The sequence below is a fragment of the Bufo gargarizans genome, chromosome 1, assembly GCF_014858855.1.
Source record: "Bufo gargarizans isolate SCDJY-AF-19 chromosome 1, ASM1485885v1, whole genome shotgun sequence".
Lineage (NCBI taxonomy): Eukaryota > Metazoa > Chordata > Amphibia > Anura > Bufonidae > Bufo > Bufo gargarizans.
Genome location: NC_058080.1, coordinates 446629036 through 446654140, shown reverse-complemented (window position 1 = coordinate 446654140; position 25105 = coordinate 446629036). Strand labels below are relative to the sequence as shown.

The window sequence follows — 25105 nt, the reverse complement described above, 5'->3', positions numbered from 1 at the left end:
CATTCGATTGCACGCGCAGTGCCCCAAATTTGAATTAGGAGGACCGACCAAGCATCTTTTTCCATCTCCCGGTTCCTAAATCAATGCCATATACAAGTCCCCTGATAGGGGACGTAACAAATATTAAACGGATAAGAATAGTGCTACTTAACACACCGCTCAAATCTGGTGGCACATTCGATTGCACGCGCAGTGCCCCAAATTTGTAGTAAGAGGACCGACCAAGCATCTTTTTCCATCTCCCAGTTCCTAAAATCAATGCCATATAAACGTCCCCTAATAGGGGACGGAACAGGGATTAAACTGATAAGAATAGTACTACTTAACACACTGCTCAAATCTGGTGGCACATTCGATTGCACGCGCAGTGCCCCAAATATGAAGTAGGAGGACCGACCAAGCATCTTTTTCCATCTCCCGGATCCTAAAATCGATGCCATATACACGTCCCCTGATAGGGGAAGTAACAGGGATTAAACTGATAGGAAAAATACTACTTAACACACCACACATATTGGGATTGCACAGTACATTACACGGCGCATGTGCAGTGCCCCAAATTGAAAGTAGGAGGACCGACCAAGCATCTTTTTCCATCTCTCGGATCCTAAAATCAATGCCATATACAAGTCCCCTGATAGGGGACGTAACAGAGATTAAACTGATAAGAATAGTACTACTTAACACACCGCTCAAATCTGGTGGCATATTTGATTGCACGCGCAGTGCCCCAAATTTGAAGTCAGAGGACCGACCAAGCATCTTTTTCCATCTCCCGGTTCCTAAAATCGATGCCATATACACGTCCCCTGATAGGGGACGTAACATAGATTAAACTGGAAAGAATAGTACTACTTAACACACCGCTCAAATCTGGTGGCACATTCGATTGCACGCGCAGTGCCCCAAATTTGAATTAGGAGGACCGACCAAGCATCTTTTTCCATCTCCCGGTTCCTAAAATCGATGCCATATACACGTCCCCTGATAGGGGACGTAACAGGGATTAAACTGATAACAATAGTACTATTTAACACACCGCTCATATCTGGTGGCACATTCGATTGCACGCGCAGTGCCCCAAATTTGAATTAGGAGGACCGACCAAGCATCTTTTTCCATCTCCCGGTTCCTAAAATCAATGCCATATACAAGTCCCCTGATAGGGGACGTAACAAATATTAAACGGATAAGAATAGTGCTACTTAACACACCGCTCAAATCTGGTGGCACATTCGATTGCACGCGCAGTGCCCCAAATTTGTAGTAAGAGGACCGACCAAGCATCTTTTTCCATCTCCCAGTTCCTAAAATCAATGCCATGTAAACGTCCCCTAATAGGGGACGGAACAGGGATTAAACTGATAAGAATAGTACTACTTAACACACCGCTCAAATCTGGTGGCACATTCGATTGCACGCGCAGTGCCCCAAATATGAAGTAGGAGGACCGACCAAGCATCTTTTTCCATCTCCCGGATCCTAAAATCGATGCCATATACACGTCCCCTGATAGGGGAAGTAACAGGGATTAAACTGATAGGAAAAATACTACTTAACACACCACACATATTGGGATTGCACAGTACATTACACGGCGCATGTGCAGTGCCCCAAATTGAAAGTAGGAGGACCGACCAAGCATCTTTTTCCATCTCCCGGATCCTAAAATCAATGCCATATACAAGTCCCCTGATAGGGGACGTAACAGAGATTAAACTGATAAGAATAGTACTACTTAACACACCGCTCAAATCTGGTGGCATATTTGATTGCACGCGCAGTGCCCCAAATTTGAAGTCAGAGGACCGACCAAGCATCTTTTTCCATCTCCCGGTTCCTAAAATCGATGCAATATACACGTCCCCTGATAGGGGACGTAAAAGGGATTAAACTGATAGGAATAATACTACTTAACACACCACACATATTGGGATTGCACAGTACATTACACGGTGCATGTGCAGTGCCCCAAATTGGAAGTAGGAGGACCGACCAAGCATCTTTTTTCATCTCCCGGTTCATAAAATCGATGCCATATACACATGCCCTGATAGGGGACGTAACAGGGATTAAACTGATAAGAATAGTACTACTTAACACACCGCTCCTATCTGGTGGCACAGTAGATTGCACGCGCAGTGCCCCAAATTTGAATTAGGAGGACCGACCAAGCATCTTTTTCCATCTCCCGGTTCCTAAAATCGATGCCATATACACGTCCCCTGATAGGGGACGTAAAAGGGATTAAACTGATAGGAATAATACTACTTAACACACCACACATATTGGGATTGCACAGTACATTACACGGTGCATGTGCAGTGCCCCAAATTGGAAGTAGGAGGACCGACCAAGCATCTTTTTCCATCTCCCGGTTCCTAAAATCGATGCCATATACACGTCCCCTGATAGGGGACGTAAAAGGGATTAAACTGATAGGAATAATACTACTTAACACACCACACATATTGGGATTGCACAGTACATTACACGGTGCATGTGCAGTGCCCCAAATTGGAAGTAGGAGGACCGACCAAGCATCTTTTTTCATCTCCCGGTTCATAAAATCGATGCCATATACACATGCCCTGATAGGGGACGTAACAGGGATTAAACTGATAAGAATAGTACTACTTAACACACCGCTCCTATCTGGTGGCACAGTAGATTGCACGCGCAGTGCCCCAAATTTGAATTAGGAGGACCGACCAAGCATCTTTTTCCATCTCCCGGTTCCTAAAATCGATGCCATATACACGTCCCCTGATAGGGGACGTAACAGGGATTAAACTGATAACAATAGTACTATTTAACACACCGCTCATATCTGGTGGCACATTCGATTGCACGCGCAGTGCCCCAAATTTGAATTAGGAGGACCGACCAAGCATCTTTTTCCATCTCCCGGTTCCTAAAATCAATGCCATATACAAGTCCCCTGATAGGGGACGTAACAAATATTAAACGGATAAGAATAGTGCTACTTAACACACCGCTCAAATCTGGTGGCACATTCGATTGCACGCGCAGTGCCCCAAATTTGTAGTAAGAGGACCGACCAAGCATCTTTTTCCATCTCCCAGTTCCTAAAATCAATGCCATATAAACGGCCCCTAATAGGGGACGGAACAGGGATTAAACTGATAAGAATAGTACTACTTAACACACCGCTCAAATCTGGTGGCACATTCGATTGCACGCGCAGTGCCCCAAATATGAAGTAGGAGGACCGACCAAGCATCTTTTTCCATCTCCCGGATCCTAAAATCGATGCCATATACACGTCTCCTGATAGGGGAAGTAACAGGGATTAAACTGATAGGAAAAATACTACTTAACACACCACACATATTGGGATTGCACAGTACATTACACGGCGCATGTGCAGTGCCCCAAATTGAAAGTAGGAGGACCGACCAAGCATCTTTTTCCATCTCTCGGATCCTAAAATCAATGCCATATACAAGTCCCCTGATAGGGGACGTAACAGAGATTAAACTGATAAGAATAGTACTACTTAACACACCGCTCAAATCTGGTGGCATATTTGATTGCACGCGCAGTGCCCCAAATTTGAAGTCAGAGGACCGACCAAGCATCTTTTTCCATCTCCCGGTTCCTAAAATCGATGCCATATACACGTCCCCTGATAGGGGACGTAACATAGATTAAACTGGAAAGAATAGTACTACTTAACACACCGCTCAAATCTGGTGGCACATTCGATTGCACGCGCAGTGCCCCAAATTTGAATTAGGAGGACCGACCAAGCATCTTTTTCCATCTCCCGGTTCCTAAAATCAATGCCATATACAAGTCCCCTGATAGGGGACGTAACAAATATTAAACGGATAAGAATAGTGCTACTTAACACACCGCTCAAATCTGGTGGCACATTCGATTGCACGCGCAGTGCCCCAAATTTGTAGTAAGAGGACCGACCAAGCATCTTTTTCCATCTCCCAGTTCCTAAAATCAATGCCATATAAACGTCCCCTAATAGGGGACGGAACAGGGATTAAACTGATAAGAATAGTACTACTTAACACACCGCTCAAATCTGGTGGCACATTCGATTGCACGCGCAGTGCCCCAAATATGAAGTAGGAGGACCGACCAAGCATCTTTTTCCATCTCCCGGATCCTAAAATCGATGCCATATACACGTCCCCTGATAGGGGAAGCAACAGGGATTAAACTGATAGGAAAAATACTACTTAACACACCACACATATTGGGATTGCACAGTACATTACACGGCGCATGTGCAGTGCCCCAAATTGAAAGTAGGAGGACCGACCAAGCATCTTTTTCCATCTCCCGGATCCTAAAATCAATGCCATATACAAGTCCCCTGATAGGGGACGTAACAGAGATTAAACTGATGAGAATAGTACTACTTAACACACCGCTCAAATCTGGTGGCATATTTGATTGCACGCGCAGTGCCCCAAATTTGAAGTCAGAGGACCGACCAAGCATCTTTTTCCATCTCCCGGTTCCTAAAATCGATGCCATATACACGTCCCCTGATAGGGGACGTAACATAGATTAAACTGGAAAGAATAGTACTACTTAACACACCGCTCAAATCTGGTGGCACATTCGATTGCACGCGCAGTGCCTCAAATTTGAAGTAGGAGGACCGACCAAGCATCTTTTTCCATCTCCCGGTTCCTAAAATCAATGCCATATACACGTCCCCTAATAGGGGACGGAACAGGGATTAAACTGATAAGAATAGTACTACTTAACACACCGCTCAAATCTGGTGGCACATTCGATTGCACGCGCAGTGCCCCAAATATGAAGTAGGAGGACCGACCAAGCATCTTTTTCCATCTCCCGGATCCTAAAATCGATGCCATATACACGTCCCCTGATAGGGGAAGTAACAGGGATTAAACTGATAGGAAAAATACTACTTAACACACCACACATATTGGGATTGCACAGTACATTACACGGCGCATGTGCAGTGCCCCAAATTGAAAGTAGGAGGACCGACCAAGCATCTTTTTCCATCTCCCGGATCCTAAAATCAATGCCATATACAAGTCCCCTGATAGGGGACGTAACAGAGATTAAACTGATAAGAATAGTACTACTTAACACACCGCTCAAATCTGGTGGCATATTTGATTGCACGCGCAGTGCCCCAAATTTGAAGTCAGAGGACCGACCAAGCATCTTTTTCCATCTCCCGGTTCCTAAAATCGATGCCATATACACGTCCCCTGATAGGGGACGTAACATAGATTAAACTGGAAAGAATAGTACTGCTTAACACACCGCTCAAATCTGGTGGCACATTCGATTGCACGCGCAGTGCCTCAAATTTGAAGTAGGAGGACCGACCAAGCATCTTTTTCCATCTCCCGGTTCCTAAAATCAATGCCATATACACGTCCCCTGATAGGGGACGTAACAGGGATTAAACTGATAAGAAAAGTACTACTTAACACACCGCTCATATCTGGTGGCACTTTCAATTGCACGTGCAGTGCCCCAAATTTGAAGTAGAAGGACCGACCAAGCATCTTTTTCCATCTCCCGGTTCCTAAAATCGATTCCATATACAAGTCCCCTGATAGGGGACGTAACAGGGATTTAACTGATAAGAATATTACTACTTAACACACTGCTCATATCTGGTGGCACATTCAATTGCACGCGCAGTGCCCCAAATTTGAAGTAGGAGGACCGACCAAGCATCTTTTTCCATCTCCCGGTTTGTATAATCGATGCCATATATACGTCCCCGGATAGGGGACGTAACAGGGATTAAACTGATAGGAATAATACTACTTAACACACCACACATATTGGGATTGCACAGTACATTACACGGCGCACGTGCAGTGCCCCAAATTTGAAGTAGGAGGACCGACCAAGCATCTTTTTCCATCTCCCGGTTCCTAAAATCAATGCCATAATCACGTCCCCTGATAGGGGAGGTTACAGAGATTAAACTGATAAGAATAGTACTACTTAACACACCGCTCAAATCTGGTGGCACATTCGATTGCACGCGCAGTGCCTGAAATTTGAAGTAGGAGGACCAACCAAGCATCTTTTTCCATCTCCCGGTTCCTAAAATCAATTCCATATACAAGTCTCCTGATAGGGGACGTAACAGGGATTTAACTGATAAGAATATTACTACTTAACACACCGTTCATATCTGTTGGCACATTCAATTGCACGCGCAATGCCCCAAATTTGAAGTAGGAGGACCGACCAAGCATCTTTTTCCATCTCCCGGTTCCTAAAATCGATGCCATATGCACGTCCCCTGGTAGGGGACGTAACAGGGATTAAACTGATAGGAATAATACTACTTAAAACACCACACATACTGGGATTGCACAGTACATTACACGGGGCACGTGCAGTGCCCCAAATTGGAAGTACGAGGACCGACCAAGCCTCTTTTTCCATCTCCCGGTTCATAAAATCAATGCCATATACAAGTCCACTGATAGGGGAGGTAACAGAGATTAAACTGATAAGAATAGTACTACTTAACACACCGCTCAAATCTGGTGGCACATTCGATTGCATGCGCAGTGCCCCAAATTTGAAGTAGGAGGACCGACCAAGCATCTTTTTCCATCTCCCGGTTCCTAAAATCAATTCCATATACACGTCCCCTGATAGGAAAAATACTACTTAACACACCACACATATTGGGATTACACAGTAGATTAAACAGCGCACGTGCAGTGCCCCAAATTGGAAGTTGGAGGACCGATCAAGCATCTTTTTTCATCTCCCGATTCCTAAAATCGATGCCATATACACATGCCCTGATAGGGGACGTAACAGGGATTAAACTGATAAGAATAGTACTATTTAACACACCGCTCAAATCTGGTGGCACATTCGATTGCACGCTCAGTGCCCCAAAGTGGAAGTAGGAGGACCGACCAAGCTTCTTTTTCCATCTCCCGGTTCCTAAAATCAATGCCATATACACGTCCCCTGATAGGGGACGTAACGGGGATTAAACTGATAGCAAAAGTACTACTTAACACACCTTATAATAATGCAGAGAGAGGCAACGCAGAGAGATGAGTCTGAAGAAGAGGAGTCAGAGGAGGAAGGTATCTTTGAGGAGGTGGAAGACCAAACACAGCAGGCGTCCCAGGGGGCTTGTTGTCTCCTTTCGGGGACCCTTTGTGTTATACATGGCTGGTTGGAGGAAGAGACCTTTAATGACATTAGTGAGGACAAGGAATGGGACATGGCTAGCTTGTTATCGAACCTTGTGCAAATGGGGAGTTTGCAGTTGTGCAAATGGACTGTTTGCGTTTGTTTGCGGTGCGTTAAACAGGGAGTTTGGTCTGTCATAGTTTGGTCTGTCACTGTGAAGCGGGCGTAACCGTTATACTACCTGATCGATACACATCATACCTGATGTTTTAGAGCACGTTATTCCAAACAATTTAGGAATTTTAGGTGATTTATGCCCTTTATGGATTAAAACCCAACTCTGTGTCAACTACATCATTTTTCATGGGAGTTTTGCCATGGATCCCCCTCCGGCATGCCACAGTCCAGGTGTTAGTCCCCTTCAAACAACCTTTCCATCACTATTGTGGCCAGAAAGAGTCCCTGTGGGTTTTAAAATTCGCCTGCCTATTGAACTCAATTGCGGTTCGCCCGTTCGCGAACATTTGCAAAAATTTGCATTCGCCGTTCGTGAACAGAAAATGTTATGTTTGTGAAACATCTCTATTCCTCACTGTACCCCAAAACTGTTTGCATCAGACTGCAATTTCACCCCAGAATAAATGAGGAATGGCATTACTTATAGATCAACTAAATACACATAAACAGTTTGTATCAGACCACAGTTTCACCCCTAACATCTACAAGGATTACTGGAATGCAAACAACCTAAAACCTGTAGTATTAGAATAATTTTTAACCCCAATGAGTGCTGCAAGGTGAAATAAAATAGCTCCTATTACCCAGGCTTTACACCCTCCTATTGGTCCTTGCTCTCTTACATCACTGTGGATAATGCCTCCCTACTATATACCTACACTATGAATAATCTATTCCTGTACTGCTCAATGTATTTTTTGGGCTGAATAAAGTCTTTCCTAAAAACTGTCCCTAGTGCCTGTCACGTCTGTCCCTGCACTAAGTTCACTGTAAAATGGTGGAGGCTGAGCAAGCTAAGGCTTTTGATAGGGCTGTGACATCACAGGGGCTGGTTGCTGATTGGCTGACTGGCTGCATGCATGACATTGTGGGTGATCCTTTGTTCCCAGGCTTCTTACTTCCTTGTTCTAACATGTGCAGCAGCCATTTTAGAAAAAAATTGATTTGTTACCACAAGCCACAAGGAAATTCGTCCTTGGGACAAATAAAAAAATTTCTGAAATTCTGATCAAATTCCACTTCATCAACTTTGATTCTCTCATCTCTACCTTTAATCTTAATGGGACTTTTTTGTGGGAATGGTTATGGGAGATTGGGCATAGCGTAAATAGTGTACGGCTGGCTTAGAATCTGAGTCCTTCTTTAAAGATCCCCAAAAGTTAAAATAGAGTTAAATAATTTGTCTGACAAAGAGAGTCAATATTTTAAATAAGTTAGAAATGAGTCTGTCTATAGAAATCAAAGTTCAATTGAATCAATTTCACTGCATATTTAATAAGTAAGGTTAAGCAAACAGGTTCTATGGGTTTGGGATTGGTTCTGAACATCTCAAAAAATTCTGATTCAGATGAACCAACATTTTTGTGATGAGAGACCAAGAGAGAGATGCTCGTACACTAATGTGTGTTTCTCAACAATATATATTCATTGTCTAAGGGTACTCTTTCTCATTATGGAGAGTCCATGATATGACAGGTACATGTGCACACTATTGTAGGCCAGGTGATTCCATTATTTGTGTTTTTTGTGTGTACAGTATTGCAGGACAGACGATTCACCTGATACACCAAGTATGTGTGTGTAGTATTGTAGGCCAGGCAATGCCCCTACCAGTTTCTGGAAAAGATCTTCAAATTACCTTTCCTAAAGCTTGATGACAGTAGTTGTTATACAGCAAACAAAAACGTATGGCAGCACACCATTACACATACAAACAATAGAACTAAGAATTAGGAATTATTTTGTATTAAAGTGGTAAAATACCTGTATAAGAGAGCTTCCAATTTTTATGTATAGCAGGTATTTTACCACTTTAATCCAGAATAATCCCTAATCCTTAGTTCAATTGTTTGCATGTGTAATGATGTGCTGCCATACGTTTTTGTTTGCTGTCTGCATGCTAGCTTTATGGATGTGCACCTGTGACTATGGATGTGCTAGTCTAAATTTCCTTGCAACCGGTAGATGTTAGACATGATAATTTGCATACATTTTACCAAGAAATCAAGAGGAACATTGTCTAGCTTACAATAGTCACCACGTATACTAACTGGTCTCCATAATAGAAATAGTACCCACCCAGTGGTTTCCCCTAAGGCCTTGCAACTAGTAATGTTCGGTTCTCTATAATGAGAAAGAGTACCGCTTAGAAAACGCATATATGTGTACTAGTCTCTCTCTCAAAATTTGTTAAACTTGAAAGAAATCTTGCCTGCTGTGTTCAACTCTATTGAGGAGTATTAAAATAGGCTGATCATTATACACAGATTTCAAATGATAATATAGAATGGCTACAACCAGAAAATAATCAGCACACAGAGAACATTTAAGGTCCCTGAATTTAGCAGTGCAATTTTGACTAAGATTCTGCTGTTAATACTAGAGATTAATTAATCAAATTCCACTAAGTGAAATTCGCTCTGAATTTCAGGATAAATTTGATTCATCCGAAAAAGTAAAATTTCCTCTGTTAGCGTGTTGATTTAACCTGAAATAGTGCAAAAAAAAAAAAAAATCATACTTATCTCCTCCATTTGCTCGCAACAAGCCACCAGCCTCCATCTCCATCTTCTAGGCCGAAATCCTGTGCGCAGTGACTTATGACATCACCACGCCAGCATGATGACGTAATCTCCTGCCACGCAAGATTTTACTACAGATCTAGAAGCAAGATGGCGGCGGCCGGCTGGTCGTGAGCAAATGGAAGTGGTAAGTTTGATTTAAAAAAAATTTATGTTAATTTCACACAGTTTTTCACACTCAGATGCCGCAACCATGTATGATTGCTGCATCTGAGGGGTACAATGATGGGGGGCAGCGCTATTGCTGCTCCCTGTCATTGCACCCGCTACTTACAAAAATATTTTTTTTTTAATTCGGCAAATCAGCCGAATCAAACTTTTTATAAATTTGCTCTGCTCTAGTTAATACAAGAAAGAGGGACCATGGGATCATATACTCAGGCGGCATTGTGCATTGGTCTTGCTGAGTTCAGTAGCCAAGTGTGTCATCTTAACAGTAATTATAACATTTGTAAAAATATGTATACATAGATAGTTTTTAGGGTTGAGAGAAATAGAACTGTGAAGTTTGGGTTCATACCGAACTTTGGATTTTTTGACCCCAGAGTTAGGTGTTCAGCGATTTAATGGCGCATTTTGAAAGGCTGCAGGGCAGCTAATCAAAAGCGTTTAACGCGTGTGCCCTTAGAAGCCATCACAGCCATGCCTACTAATGGCATGGCTGTGATTGGTCAGTGTAGCATGTGACCCAGCCTCTATATAAGCTGGATATCACGATCGGCGTGACTATCACATACGTGACACAGAGGGAGGGAAAGAGGAAGGCCCTGCCCAAGTGAGAGGGAAGGTGATGACCCCTGACTCACCTTGCGGCTGGCAACTGGCTGCCCTGACGTCCCTAGACGGGTTCCTCACCCGTACGCCGATCACGTGCCTAAAACCCTGGCTTTCCCTAAGATGAGCCCTAGATAGTGAACAGGGAGGTGGGAACACTAGTCCGCACCACTAGCTCTAAAGGAAAACACCAAGGGGAGGACGGACAATACAGACTAAACATATACTCCCAGGTGGGCGACAACAGGAGACAACAAAAAGCCCAACAGGGATCCGGAGGGTAGCACTCTGGAACAACAACCAGGATTCACAGCTCCAGTGGGTCAGTATAAAAGTCCAGGCAGGAAGCTCTATAACTGGCAACTAGAGAAGTGTGAGAGGAGAATATAAGGAGGTTGGGAGTGGCAGACAAGAAACAGCTGAGGAGGAGAAGCTACGGATCCCTGAGTGAGACAAAAAGGATTGCAAGGCAAACACAGAAAACAATCACTAAGAAACAACGTGATCTTTAGACATAGAGCGCGCACCCACCCACCCCGGGTATAACGGAGTCAGACGTGGCTCTTGACACCCTCGTGACAGTACCCCCCTTTCACGAGGGGCCTCCGGACACTCAGGACCAGGTCTCTCAGGATGAGAGGCATGGAAAGCCTGAATTAACCTGTTGGCGTTTACCTCTGACGCTGGAACCCACATTCTTTCCTCCGGACCGTAACCCCTCCAATGCACCAGATACTGAAGAGAGCGGCGGACCCGACGAGAATCAACAATTCTGGATATTTGAAACTCCAGATTACCATCCACAATAACAGGAGGAGGTGGCAGCGGTGATGGTTCTAGAGGTGGAACATACTTCTTGAGTAACGACTTATGGAAGACATTATGGATCTTAAAAGTCTGAGGTAGCTCCAGGCGAAAAGCCACAGGGTTAATGACGGAACCTTCAACTTAATATTCCTAGTAGACAACCACACATAGTCATTCACTCCTAGGTCCGGACCTGGCGACCGTTTCTTATCGGCCATGCATTTATATTTACCACTCATATTTTTCAAGTTAGCTTGCACCTTCTGCCATACCGATGAAAGAGATGAAGAAAACCGTTCCTCTTCGGGAACCCCAGAAGACCCCCCCCTCTTTGAAAGTACAAAATTGGGGATGAAAACCGTATGCACCAAGAAATGGTGACTTGCCAGTGGATTCCTGACAGCGATTATTTATGGCAAACTCGGCTAACGGTAAATATGATGACCACACCTCTTGGTTTTCAGACACAAAACACCTTAAATATGTTTCTAGGTTTTGGTTGGTACGCTCAGTCTGTCCATTCGACTGAGGATGGAAAGCTGAGGAAAAGGACAAGTGTACCCCCAAACGGGAACAAAAAGCTTTCCAAAACTTAGAAATAAACTGGGTTCCCCGATCCGAAACCACATCGGAAGGGACCCCGTGAAGCTTCACGATTTCACTGATAAACACCTGAGCAAGAGTCTTAGCATTAGGAAGTGCGGGTAGCGCAATAAAGTGTACCATTTTGCTAAACCTGTCTACTACTACCAAGATAACTGTTTTACCCGCAGACAACGGTAAGTCAGTGATGAAATCCATTGACAGATGTGTCCATGGCCTATTGGGGATGAAAAGTGGCAATAAAGACCCTGCTGGACGTGTATGAGAGACTTTCGCGCGTGCACAAGTAGAACAAGTAGACACGAAATCCATTACATCCTGACGCAACCTTGGCCACCAAAAACGACGAGACAATAGCTCCAAGGTTGCTTTACTACCCGGGTGCCCAGCAAGTGCCGAATTATGATGTTCCTTTAATAATTCAAGACGCAGGTTTAACGGTACAAACAATTTCTCTGAGGGGCAAGAGGCCGGGGCGTCCCCCTGGGCCTCTAACACCTTTCCCTCTAGAACAGAGTGTACAGCAGAGACAACCACTCCTCTTTGTAAAATAGGTACCGGATCACTAACATTACCCCCTCCAGGGAAACTACGAGATAATGCGTCTGCCTTGGTATTTTTTGCCCCAGGACGATAGGTGATTACAAAGTTAAATCTGGTAAAGAATAGCGACCACCTAGCTTGTCTAGGGGTGAGACGCTTAGCCGATTCTAGGTACAGAAGGTTTTTGTGATCCGTAATCACCGTGACGGGGTGGATTGCTCCCTCTAAGAAGTGACGCCACTCTTCAAACGCCAGTTTAATCGCCAACAGTTCCCTATTTCCAATATCATAGTTCTTTTCTGCTGTAGATAACTTTTTGGAAAAGAAAGCGCAAGGACGCCATTTGCCAGGAGACGGACCCTGAGACAATACAGCCCCCACTCCCACCTCTGACGCATCTACTTCAACAATAAAAGGCTGGGAGACATCAGGTTGAATTAGAACAGGTGCCGAGGTAAATCTCTCTTTTAGAGAGGAAAATGCAATTTTAGCGGCGTCAGACCATTTAGAAAAATCAGTCCCCTTCCTAGTCATGTCAGTAAGGGGTTTAACGATCACTGAATAATTTTTAATGAACTTTCTATAGAAATTTGCGAAACCCAAAAACCGTTGTAGAGCTTTAAGGTTCTCAGGAAGATCCCAATCTAAAATTGCCTGGACCTTCCTAGGATCCATACGGAAACCTGAAGCAGATAATAGATATCCCAGGAACTGTATTTCCTGAACGGCGAAGACACATTTTTCAATTTTCGCATATAATTTATTCGTCCGTAGGACCTGCAGTACTTGCCTGACATGTACTTCATGTGTTTTCAGATCAGCCGAATAAATTAAGATATCATCTAGGTATATGACTACAAACCTGCCGATGAGATGACTAAAAATATCATTAACGAAATGTTGGAAGACAGCAGGGGCATTGGTCAGACCGAAAGGCATGACTAAATTTTCATAATGCCCCTCAGGGGTGTTAAAAGCTGTCTTCCACTCATCCCCTTCCTTGATACGAATCAGATTGTAGGCCCCCCTAAGATCAAGTTTGGAGAACCACCTAGCACCCGCAATCTGATTAAAAAGGTCAGGAATGAGAGGAAGAGGGTATGGGTCTCGGATGGTTATCCGGTTTAGCTCACGGAAATCTAGGCAAGGACGCAGGCCCCCATCTTTCTTTTTAACAAAGAAAAACCCTGCAGCCACGGGTGAAGAAGAGGGTCTGATGTGTCCCTTAGCCAGACTCTCGGAGATATAATCTTTCATGGCTTGTCTCTCGGGACCCGAAAGATTATACAACCTGGACTTGGGTAATTTTGCACCGGGAATCAGGTTAACCGGGCAATCATAAGGACGATGAGGTGGTAGCTTCTGACAACCCTTTTCAGAAAAAACGTCCTCAAAGTCCGAAATAAATGTAGGTAGGGAAGCTATGGAGGCGATTAAGCAATTGTTATTTAAGCAATTCTCTCTGCAATGCTCACTCCACTCCAATATCTCCCTGGCCTGCCAATCCACCACTGGATTGTGCGCTACCAACCAGGGAAGACCCAATACCACAGGAGAGGGAAGGCCCTCCAGAACGTAACATGAAAGACACTCATTATGGTGGTCCCCTACCCGAAGGTGTAAGTTATGGACAATGTGAGTGAGGTTTCTCTGAGACAGAGGAGCAGAATCAATAGCGAATATGGGAATAGGTCTCTGCAGCGTACAGAGAGACAAACCCATAGTGCGGGCAAAATGGGCATCTATCAAATTTACCCCTGCTCCACTGTCTAGAAAAAAAGAAATAGACTCCGTCTTAACACCAAAAACAATAACCGCTGGCAACACAAATTGAGATGTTCGTATGGAGGAAACGTATACCCCCCGGCTGACATCCTCCGCACAGCCTGGGGTTAGTAGTTTTCCGACGGTCTTTTGTTTTTGAGAAAGGAGGGACAGACATTAATGAAATGACCCCTCCCCCCACAGAAAAAACAAGCCCCCCACCTACGGCGAACCTCAGGAGGACGGACCTGACGAGAAGTTCCTCCTAGCTGCATAGGCTCATCTAAGTCAGTACAGACTAACTGCTGCTTGGGAGAGGTTACCAATTGCTCAGGAATTTTCGATCTCTCCCTAAGACGTCTATCTATTCTGATAGAGAGGGACATAACAGCATCAAGGGAAAGGGGGGTCTCATACAGCGCCAGCGCATCCTTAACCCTTTCAGATAACCCAGAGCAGAACTGACTCCTGAGAGCCGGGTCGTTCCACTGAGTATCCGTAGCCCACCTACGGAACTCTGAGCAATATTCCTCTGCTGGCCGATCTCCCTGTAGGAGTCTCCGTAACTTCGACTCAGCCAGGGCGACTCGGTCAGGGTCATCATATATGAGACCCAAAGCCCCAAAAAATCCCTCCACTGACCGGAGAGCCTGGGAACCAGGGGGTAACGAGAACGCCCAGGATTGCGGGTCCCCCTGAAGCAGGGAAATAACAATCCCCACCCGCTGTTCTTCATTACCTGAGGAGTAAGGGCGCAGCTTAAAATATAATTTGCAGGCCTCACGGAACGTCACAAATTTGTCCCTTCCCCCAGCAAATCTGTCAGGAAGAACAACCTTGGGTTCTGTAACAACCTGGTTACCCATAGCAACCGCTGGGCTTGCGGTCTGCTGCATTTGCTGCTGTTGTTGGAGGACAGACGCCTTCAATCCTGCCACCTCCAAAGACAGGCCTTGAAGCTGTTTTGCCAAAGCAGCAATAGGATCCATATTGGATTCTAAGTAGAGAGAAAAAATTATTTTTTTATTTTTATTTTTTTTCTCCCAAAAAATAAGGGCCAGTTATAATATCACGATCGGCGTGACTATCACATACGTGACACAGAGGGAGGGAAAGAGGAAGGCCCTGCCCAAGTGAGAGGGAAGGTGGTGACCCCTGACTCACCTTGCGGCTGGCACCTGGCTGCCCTGACGTCCCTAGACGGGTTCCTCACCCGTACGCCGATCACGTGCCTAAAACCCTGGCTTTCCCTAAGATGAGCCCTAGATAGTGAACAGGGCGGTGGGAACACTAGTCCGCACCACTAGCTCTAAAGGAAAACACCAAGGGGAGGACAGACAATACAGACTAAACATATAATCCCAGGTGGGCGACAACAGGAGACAACAAAAAGCCCAACAGGGATCCGGAGGGTAGCACTCTGGAACAACAACCAGGATTCACAGCTCCAGTGGGTCAGTATAGAAGTCCAGGCAGGAAGCTCTATAACTGGCAACTAGAGAAGTGTGAGAGGAGAATATAAGGAGGTTGGGAGTGGCAGACAAGAAACAGCTGAGGAGGAGAAGCTACGGATCCCTGAGTGAGACAAAAAGGATTGCAAGGCAAACACAGAAAACAATCACTAAGAAACAACGTGATCTTTAGACATAGATCGCGCAGCCACCCGCTGCGACTTCCTGACCCTGGGTATAACGGAGTCAGACGTGGCTCTTGACACCCTCGTGACACTGGAGTCACGTAGCCCCGCGCGTCACTCTGCTCTTACTAGTTGTAGGGATAGGATGCTGCTGCTGTGAGGGAGAGAATAGGAAGGAATCTGTTATCAGAACTTGTTGTTAAGGCCCCCTGCACACGAACGTGTGCACCCTGTGGTCGTGTGCGGCCCGCAAATTGCGGCCCGCAATGCACAAACACAGTCCGTGGGGCAACCACAGCGGATTGCAGACCCATTCACTTTAATGGGTCCGCGATCTGGCCGTTCCGCAAAAAGATATGCTCACGGAACGGCACCCGTGTATTGCGGATCCGCAAATGCGATCCTCAATACGGCAACGGGAAGCACACGTTCGTGTGCAGGGGGCCTAACTCTGCGATCTACAGCAATTATTATTTTTTTTTTTGTGGGTGCAATGCAACATTTTTGTACCCTGCCCTGAGCTCATTGACACAGAAAAATAACTTTTATCCGTCTGTTAGGGCTTTGGCGACAATTTTGTGCAAGTGCACCAGCATATGTGCCAGGAACAATAATTTAATCCTGTTCTTTTGCTTCAGTGGGCAACATATACCCATTTTCTAAGTGCACCTGTACTGCATATATGCCAGGGGAAGGGAAAAAATATATAGGTAATCCATCTGTGAGTTCAGGGACCCAGGGGGTGACATATTCCCAAAAAAAATCTGTAAAGTAACCATGTGCTGCATATGTGAGTGTAATCAATTCAGTAAATCCATGTGTTAGATTCTGGGGGACAAATTATTATTTTTTTTAGTAAAAAGTACATTTGCGCCCTGCACTGCATTTGTGATAGCGAAAGAAAATCTGTTAAATCCATCTCTTTCATTTATAGGTGAAAAATTCATATTTTTTTTTCCATAAAGTTCTTTTTCGGCCTGCACTGCAAATCTGAAAGTATTTTTGCTGCATTTCTCACAGCTTAATGCAACCGTTAAATACTGCTGTTATAGTTTTGTTTGAATAAAACACCCTTTTTGTGCTACATCGTACATTTGCGGCCTGCACTGCATTTCTGAAAGTCCAAGACAACCGTTAAATACTGCTGTTATATTATATTTTGAAAAAAAAACAACCTTTTTCATGATAGTCTGTATCTATAGTACCACTGCTATACCTATATAACATTTTCTGGTGAAATTTACCAATTTTTGGGAGTATAGTACCACTGCTATACCTAGTAGGCCGGTTAAAAATAAATAAAAAATCGTCATTAAAAATTTCTGGTGAAATTGACCAATTTTTGGGTGTATAGTACCACTGCTATACCTAGTAGGCTGTTTAAAAAAAATATGTGTCATTAACATTTACTGTTGAAATTCACCAATTTTTGGGTGTATAGTACCACTGCTATACCTAGTAGGCCGGTTAACAGAAAAAATAATAATTGTCAGTTACATTTTATGGTCAAATTCACACATTTTTGGGTGTAATAGACCCCTCTTCTACCTAGTTGACAGCTTAGTAAATTTCAATAATTTTTATTTTACATTTTCGGGTGACAATAAACAATTGTTTTCTGTCATAGACCCCTGCTCTACCAAGTAGACAGGTTAATTAATTTCTGTAATTTTTATGTTACATTCTTGGGTTGACATTATACAATTTTAGACGTGAATAAACCTATGCTCTGCATAGGTGACAGGGAATAAAATTTCTGAAATGCTTCTTTAATTGATGCGTGCCACCTCCTTTGATTCAATGCTTAAACCTAAACAAGTTGTACCACATTTAAAGGGATTCTGTCACCTCCCCTAAGGCAAAAATCGATTTAAAAGCAGCCATGCAGCACAGCTTACCTGGATTAGGCTGTGCTGTTCTATCTTGAAATCCGTCCAGCAGTTACTTCAAAAAACGACTTTGATCAATCAGGAAATGCGTCCTGAAGGTGCCCAGAGGGGCGTTTTTTTCTTCTGAGAGAGCCCAGTACCGCCCCTTTTTCAGTGCCCAGCCCGCCTTCCTTTTACTTCCTAACCGCCGCCCCCAGCCTGCCACAGCCTCCCCTCCCTCTCCTCCCCCTCCCTCACGCCGAACGAAGTCTCGCACAGGCGCAGTACCCACTGAGGGCTGCGCCTGTGCGATCATCAGGAGACTGAGGGCGGCAGCTTCATCTTCGTCACTGGGCATGCGCCGAGCCCAGTGACGTCCGATATTAGCTCTTTCCCTCAGTCAGCCTGGTAGGAAGCGCAGAGGATTGCCGATCGGCTGCTGCACCCTGCGCTTTCTCCAGTCTGCCTGCCACAGTGAGGACGGCCAGCGATTTCTTTCCCCACCCTCCCTTCAGGAAAGAAATAACTATTTGTTGGGGCGAATTAGGTCTTATTATATTAAGTAAAGGCAGGCAGACTGGAGAAAGCGCAGGGTGCAGCAGCCGATCGGCAATCCTCTGCGCTTCCTACCAGGCTGACTGAGGGAAAGAGCTAACATCGGACGTCACTGGGCTCGGCGCATGCCCAGTGACGAAGATGAAGCTGCCGCCCTCAGTCTCCTGATGATCGCACAGGCGCAGCCCTCAGTGGGTACTGCGCCTGTGCGAGACTTCGTTCGGCGTGAGGGAGGGGGAGGAGAGGGAGGGGAGGCTGTGGCAGGCTGGGGGCGGCGGTTAGGAAGTAAAAGGAAGGCGGGCTGGGCACTGAAAAAGGGGCGGTACTGGGCTCTCTCAGAAGAAAAAAACGCCCCTCTGGGCACCTTCAGGACGCATTTCCTGATTGATCAAAGTCGTTTTTTGAAGTAACTGCTGGACGGATTTCAAGATAGAACAGCACAGCCTAATCCAGGTAAGCTGTGCTGCATGGCTGCTTTTAAATCGATTTTTGCCTTAGGGGAGGTGACAGAATCCCTTTAAGCTTCAATAATTTGTCCCACATTTCCGCTATACTCTTTTGGCCAACATGTGCCTTAATAGCTTTTCCCACAATTCCGCTTGACTCTTTTGGCCCACATTTGGGCTTCTGTAATTTGTCCCACATTTGCGCCTCAATAGCTTTTCCCACATTTCTTCTTGATCCCAATTTTTTAAATAAATTTATCTCCCTTAAATTTGGTCTCTTTTTCTTATGCTCCCTTTCCGGCCTGGAACCCTGATTCCCCGCCACCCGTAATCACCATGATAGGCGCATAAAAGAACATTGAAAGTTGATAGAGCAGATATCAAATTGGATCGTGGACATCACGGGGACGTGCGACATGGTGGGGCAGTAAGTATGCACACACCTACACAAACTAGCTGACAGGGGTCAGCCCCTGCAACTTCTGGGTCTCCAAATTGGGCACATGGACTGAGCTTGCCCTTTACGCCTTGGAGGTGCTGGCCTGCCCTGCAGCCAGTGTATTGTCTGAATGCATGTTTAGCACGACTGGTCTGTACTGTATATATATCTTTTTACCCTAGCAGACCTCCCTCCTGTATATAAACAGCAGCAAGCAGAGTTCCAACTCTGGTCTCTGCTGCTTAGGAAGGCAGAATCACTGCTCCCCTCCAACAACCAGGTCATAAACTTATTGCACTCACTCAGTCTCTGGCTGTGCTGGTCCTGTCCGGCAGTCAGCCTTCACTGAGACAGGCAGGGCCAGCATGGTGTCTCACATAGGAGTAGCAGTCCTCACTCTCTCTGGCTTCTGTATCTGTTGGCTGCGCTGATTGGCCAGTTCAGCGCTCAGCTGACAGAGGAGAGAGAGCTTGGCTTACAGCGAGAACAGTCTGTAACTACGGCAGCCACAGAAAAAAATCACAAAGTTTGTAAGGGGGTAGGTGCCCTGGGAACAGGGGAAGCAGGACCCACCAGAGCCCCAGGTAGGGACTCAAGCAGTTTCTATTGTCATTGTAGTATAATCAGGGGGAAGGGCTTTACATCTGCTATGAGGCCCCCTCCTCCCACAGGCTCCGTAGCAGCTGCGTGGTCTGCCTATATTAGAGGTACGCTACTGTCTTCAGACAATGTGCTGATGACAAGACACGAGTGGTTTGCACGCTGTGCAATCAGAGCCTGAAGCGAGGCATAAATGTTCTAAACCCGAGCTCAACCTGCATGACCGGTATCTAAGTACAAAGCACGACCTGCAGTGGAGTATCTCACGAACGGTATGCAGATGGATACCGCACATGAAACGGGGTGGTTAACTTACTGTTAGCCCTTTATACAGGTCCTTCTCAAAAAATTAGCATATTGTGATAAAGCTCATTATTTTCTGTAATGTACTGATAAACATTAGACTTTCATATATTTTAGATTCATTACACACCAACTGAAGTAGTTCAAGCCTTTTATTGTTTTAATATTGATGATTTTGGCATACAGCTCATGAAAACCCAAATTTCCTATCTCAAAAAATTAGCATATTTCATCCGACCAATAAAAGAAAAGTGTTTTTAATACAAAAAAAGTCAACCTTCAAATAATTATGTTCAGTTATGCACTCAATACTTGGTCGGGAATCCTTTTGCAGAAATGACTGCTTCAATGCGGCATGGCATGGAGGCAATCAGCCTGTGGCACTGCTGAGGTGTTATGGAGGCCCAGGATGCTTCCATAGCGGCCTTAAGCTCTTCCAGAGTGTTGGGTCTTGCATCTCTCAACTTTCTCTTCCCAATATCCCACAGATTCTCTATGGGGTTCAGGTCAGGAGAGTTGGCAGGCCAATTGAGCACAGTAATACCATGGTCAGTAAACCATTTACCAGTGGTTTTGGCACTGTGAGCAGGTGCCAGGTCGTGCTGAAAAATGAAATCTTCATCTCCATAAAGCTTTTCAGCAGATGGAAGCATGAAGTGCTCCAAAATCTCCTGATAGCTAGCTGCATTGACCCTGCCCTTGATAAAACACAGTGGACCAACACCAGCAGCTGACATGGCACCCCAGACCATCACTGACTGTGGGTACTTGACACTGGACTTCAGGCATTTTGGCATTTCCCTCTCCCCAGTCTTCCTCCAGACTCTGGCACCTTGATTTCTGAATGACATGCAACAGTCCAGTGCTGCTTCTCTGTAGCCCAGGTCAGGCGCTTCTGCCGCTGTTTCTGGTTCAAAAGTGGCTTGACCTGGGGAATGCGGCACCTGTAGCCCATTTCCTGCACACGCCTGTACACGGTGGCTCTGGATGTTTCTACTCCAGACTCAGTCCACTGCTTCCGCAGGTCCCCCAAGGTCTGGAATCGGTCCTTCTCCACAATCTTCCTCAGGGTCCGGTCACCTCTTCTCGTTGTGCAGTGTTTTCTGCCACACTTTTTCCTTCCCACAGACTTCCCACTGAGGTGCCTTGATACAGCACTCTGGGAACAGCCTATTCGTTCAGAAATTTCTTTCTGTGTCTTTACCCTCTTGCTTGAGGGTGTCAATGATGGCCTTCTGGACAGCAGTCAGATCGGCAGTCTTACCCATGATTGCGGTTTTGAGTAATGAACCAGGCTGGGAGTTTTTAAAAGCCTCAGGAATCTTTTGCAGGTGTTTAGAGTTAATTAGTTGATTCAGATGATTAGGTTAATAGCTCGTTTAGAGAACCTTTTCATGATATGCTAATTTTTTGAGATAGGAATTTTGGGTTTTCATGAGCTGTATGCCAAAATCATCAATATTAAAACAATAAAAGGCTTGAACTACTTCAGTTGGTGTGTAATGAATCTAAAATATATGAAAGTCTAATGTTTATCAGTACATTACAGAAAATAATGAACTTTATCACAATATGCTAATTTTTTGAGAAGGACCTGTATATACAATTTGGTATACTGCCACCACGTGTTTTAACGGCACACAAGCCGACTACCGGTCACTCACCCTGACGCAGAGCAGGGAATGAACCAGCTCCCGTTTGCTGACTGATCGCAATTGTTCAGCTAAGCAACAATCAAAATGACCTTTCTCACACAAAATGGTAATGTTAATCTCTTCAGAGACAGGATTTGTTAATTGTTTTGCTTAGAACACTGAAAAATTAGCAAACAAGATGTATCAATCTTTTAATAAAAGGTGAAAGGATAAACGGTGCACATATACATTTACAGAAAAATGACTATTCTAGATAATAATTCAAGGTAATAGTAATTCACAACAGTTAAAATAACATTGATAATGGATGAAAAGTATACTTAAGTTCCTCTGTTTCAGTCCCTAAAGTCGTTGTGCAATCCAACATTCATAATGCAATACAAATTCAGGTGTTAAGGCAAGGCAGGGTTGCCATACAATGCCCTGGCAACGTCTTATAACAGTAGTTCTGCCCACCAATGGTACGAACGTGTGGGCAGGGTCGAGGAGGTGTCAGCAAGGTTTATGACCCAACTAAAGTCAGCCCAGAATGTCCTTATTCTGGTTGAGCCCACAGTTCTGTGGAACTACAAAATACAGCTATGACATTCATGTATTAATGACCCTCATGATTTTACGAATCTAACAAGACCAAAATTGACTCTGCTGGGGCTTGTGGTTCTCCAGGATGGCTTAAAGCTGACTTTTCAGCCTTCCAAGGGTGCAAGAACATGCTGTCTGATATCTCCATGATCGCACTGGTCCATGGAGCTTAAATCCGGCCTTAGCCAGTTCAGAATATGCCTATGAACAACCATATAAAAAATGACTATGTTTGAGTCCCTTAAAGGTTCAGTAGGTCGCTTTCCCATCACTCTCTGGTCCCCTGCTGTGACTTTAGTCAGAATGTCTGGCTAATGTTATCCCAGGATCTATTGTTTTATGATGAGCCTCGGCAGGGGTGCTTTTGAAGCTCCCATCCTAATCTTTATGATGGGGAAGTGTAATTTTCAATCACTAGGACAAAGGATAAAGGGGGCCTCTAGGCCTGTGAGTGGGTGTGTATTTATAAAGGGGACTCTACTTGAGGTACCCTCATCACAGAGTGTAATGCCGCCGACGGGACGGCCTTTTGTTCGTCTGCCGCGGTCTTTGCGTTCCACCGTGGAACGCGGAAGACGCGCAAACTCCGGGTTGTGACGCGGCGGCTGCGTTCCACGGTGGAACGCGGAAGTCATCCGGACCAATCAGAAATCCCTATTCTACTTCCTGGTTCCATTTAAGGGCGCTGGTGAGGCAGCATGGCGTGCTGTGATTGTTGTCGGAACGCCTGCTGCCTCACCACCTGTGTATGGGACCTCCAGGAACCGGACCCTTCACATCTCCCCCGCTGTCATCTGGGAGACGGATCCGCTCCGTAACCGGACCCGCTCCATTTCCCCCGCTGCCATCCGGAAGACGGATCCGCTCCGTAACCGGACCCTCTCCGTTCCCCCGCTGCCATCCGGAAGACGGATCCGCTCAGTAACCGGACCCTTCTCATTTCCCCGCTACCATCTGGAAGACGGATCCACTCTGTCCTGATACTGCAGTCTCCTGGGAGTCTCAGCCATCGCATAGCCGCTGCCAATCGCAAGTACCCTTTCTGTGAGAGAGCACCTCTCCTTTACCTACATGCAGGCTGAGATAACTGTGTATGACTCTTACTGAGTACCCCCTGTTAACCCCGCGGCAGCTACCGCATTCTAGTATTCTAACACCTACCCGCAGTCTATGAAGCAATAGTACTGTGCCGACCTGAGTTGTTTCTCCTGTGATCACGTGATGGTAGAATCTCAAACTCACCGTTGAGTTTGTGAGTGACGCCTGAGATTCATATCTGATTGATCCTAATTAATCCGCAGTTGAGATCCACTGTTGTAAAAATTGCAGACGTGACAGTATCACAGCACCCCGTAAAGATGGATCCAGCGGAACTCGCTAGACATATGGTTTCTTTATCCCAGAGAGTCGAGACCCTATCTGCCTCTGTGCAGGACCTGCAGCTGGAGAACCAAAGATTGCGTACTTTGGTTAACCAAAACACAGGTGCTGCACCTCTCAGAGAGGGACCTGAACCCAAGGTCTGTGCCCCCGAACCCTTTTCCGGGGATAGGAAAATATTCCGTCAGTTCATAAGTTCGTGTAGACTCATGTTTGATCTACGCCCACGCACTTATTACAATGACCGTATAAAGGTACTCACACTCATTTCCTACCTTAAAGGGGAACCCCGAGCCTGGGCCGAGACCTACTTTGATGAAGAGGATGAGGTCCTAGATTCCTTCCCCAGATTCATGGAGGCCATGGCACTCCTCTATGATGACTCCAGTAAACAATTGACCGCTGAGACTGCCATCAGAGCACTTAAACAAGGCCGCCGACCAGTCGAAGATTATATAGCCGAATTTAAACGGTGGGCCAGGGAGACGGAGTGGAATAATCTCAGTCTTCGTAACCAATTCCGCCTCGGCCTTTCGGAGGCCTTAAAAGATGAGATTGCCCGTGATGAGTTACCTCCCACCTTAGACGACCTAATCCAACGCTCTGTTACGATTGACCGCCGCCTCCGTGAACGGAGAGCAGAAAGAGTCTTTACCCCCACGCCAGCCGTAAGAGGAGCCAGACCTACCCCTAAAGAGGAGCCAATGGAGCTAGGAACCTTGCGGGGACCCCTCACGCCGGCTGAAAAGGCCAGGAGACGCACGTTGAACCTATGTCTCTACTGTGCCTCCCCTGACCACGTAGTAGACGACTGCCCGGCGGTTAAAAAGAAGACAGGAGGTAGGGAGATGCATATCTGCAAATTGACACATAGTCTCTGCCACCGCAATTCTTACATATACATTTCTCTCAGCTTACAGTGGGATACCGAGAGGATTATCGTCGAGGCCATGATAGACACCGGAGCCTGTGGCAACTTTATAGATTCACATCTGGTTAAGTCCAATAAAATACCCCACACATTGAAGCAGAAACCGGTCTCAATTACTTTTTTAGATGGGTCCACATCCCCTTCAGGACCAATCTCTCACCACACCCAACCACTGCTCGTGGCCTGTGGAGAGGGTCACATCGAACACCTTATGTTCGATGTCATTTCCTCTCCCATGTTCC

At 45.5% G+C, this 25105-nt stretch overlaps 1 non-coding gene across 1 annotated transcript; it reads right to left on the bottom strand.

The window, feature by feature from the left end:
• Positions 1-4953: 4953 nt before the first annotated feature.
• Positions 4954-5141, bottom strand: LOC122925239. The gene has a single exon (XR_006387560.1). It is a non-coding gene; the product is annotated as a U2 spliceosomal RNA (small nuclear RNA).
• Positions 5142-25105: the final 19964 nt, after the last annotated feature.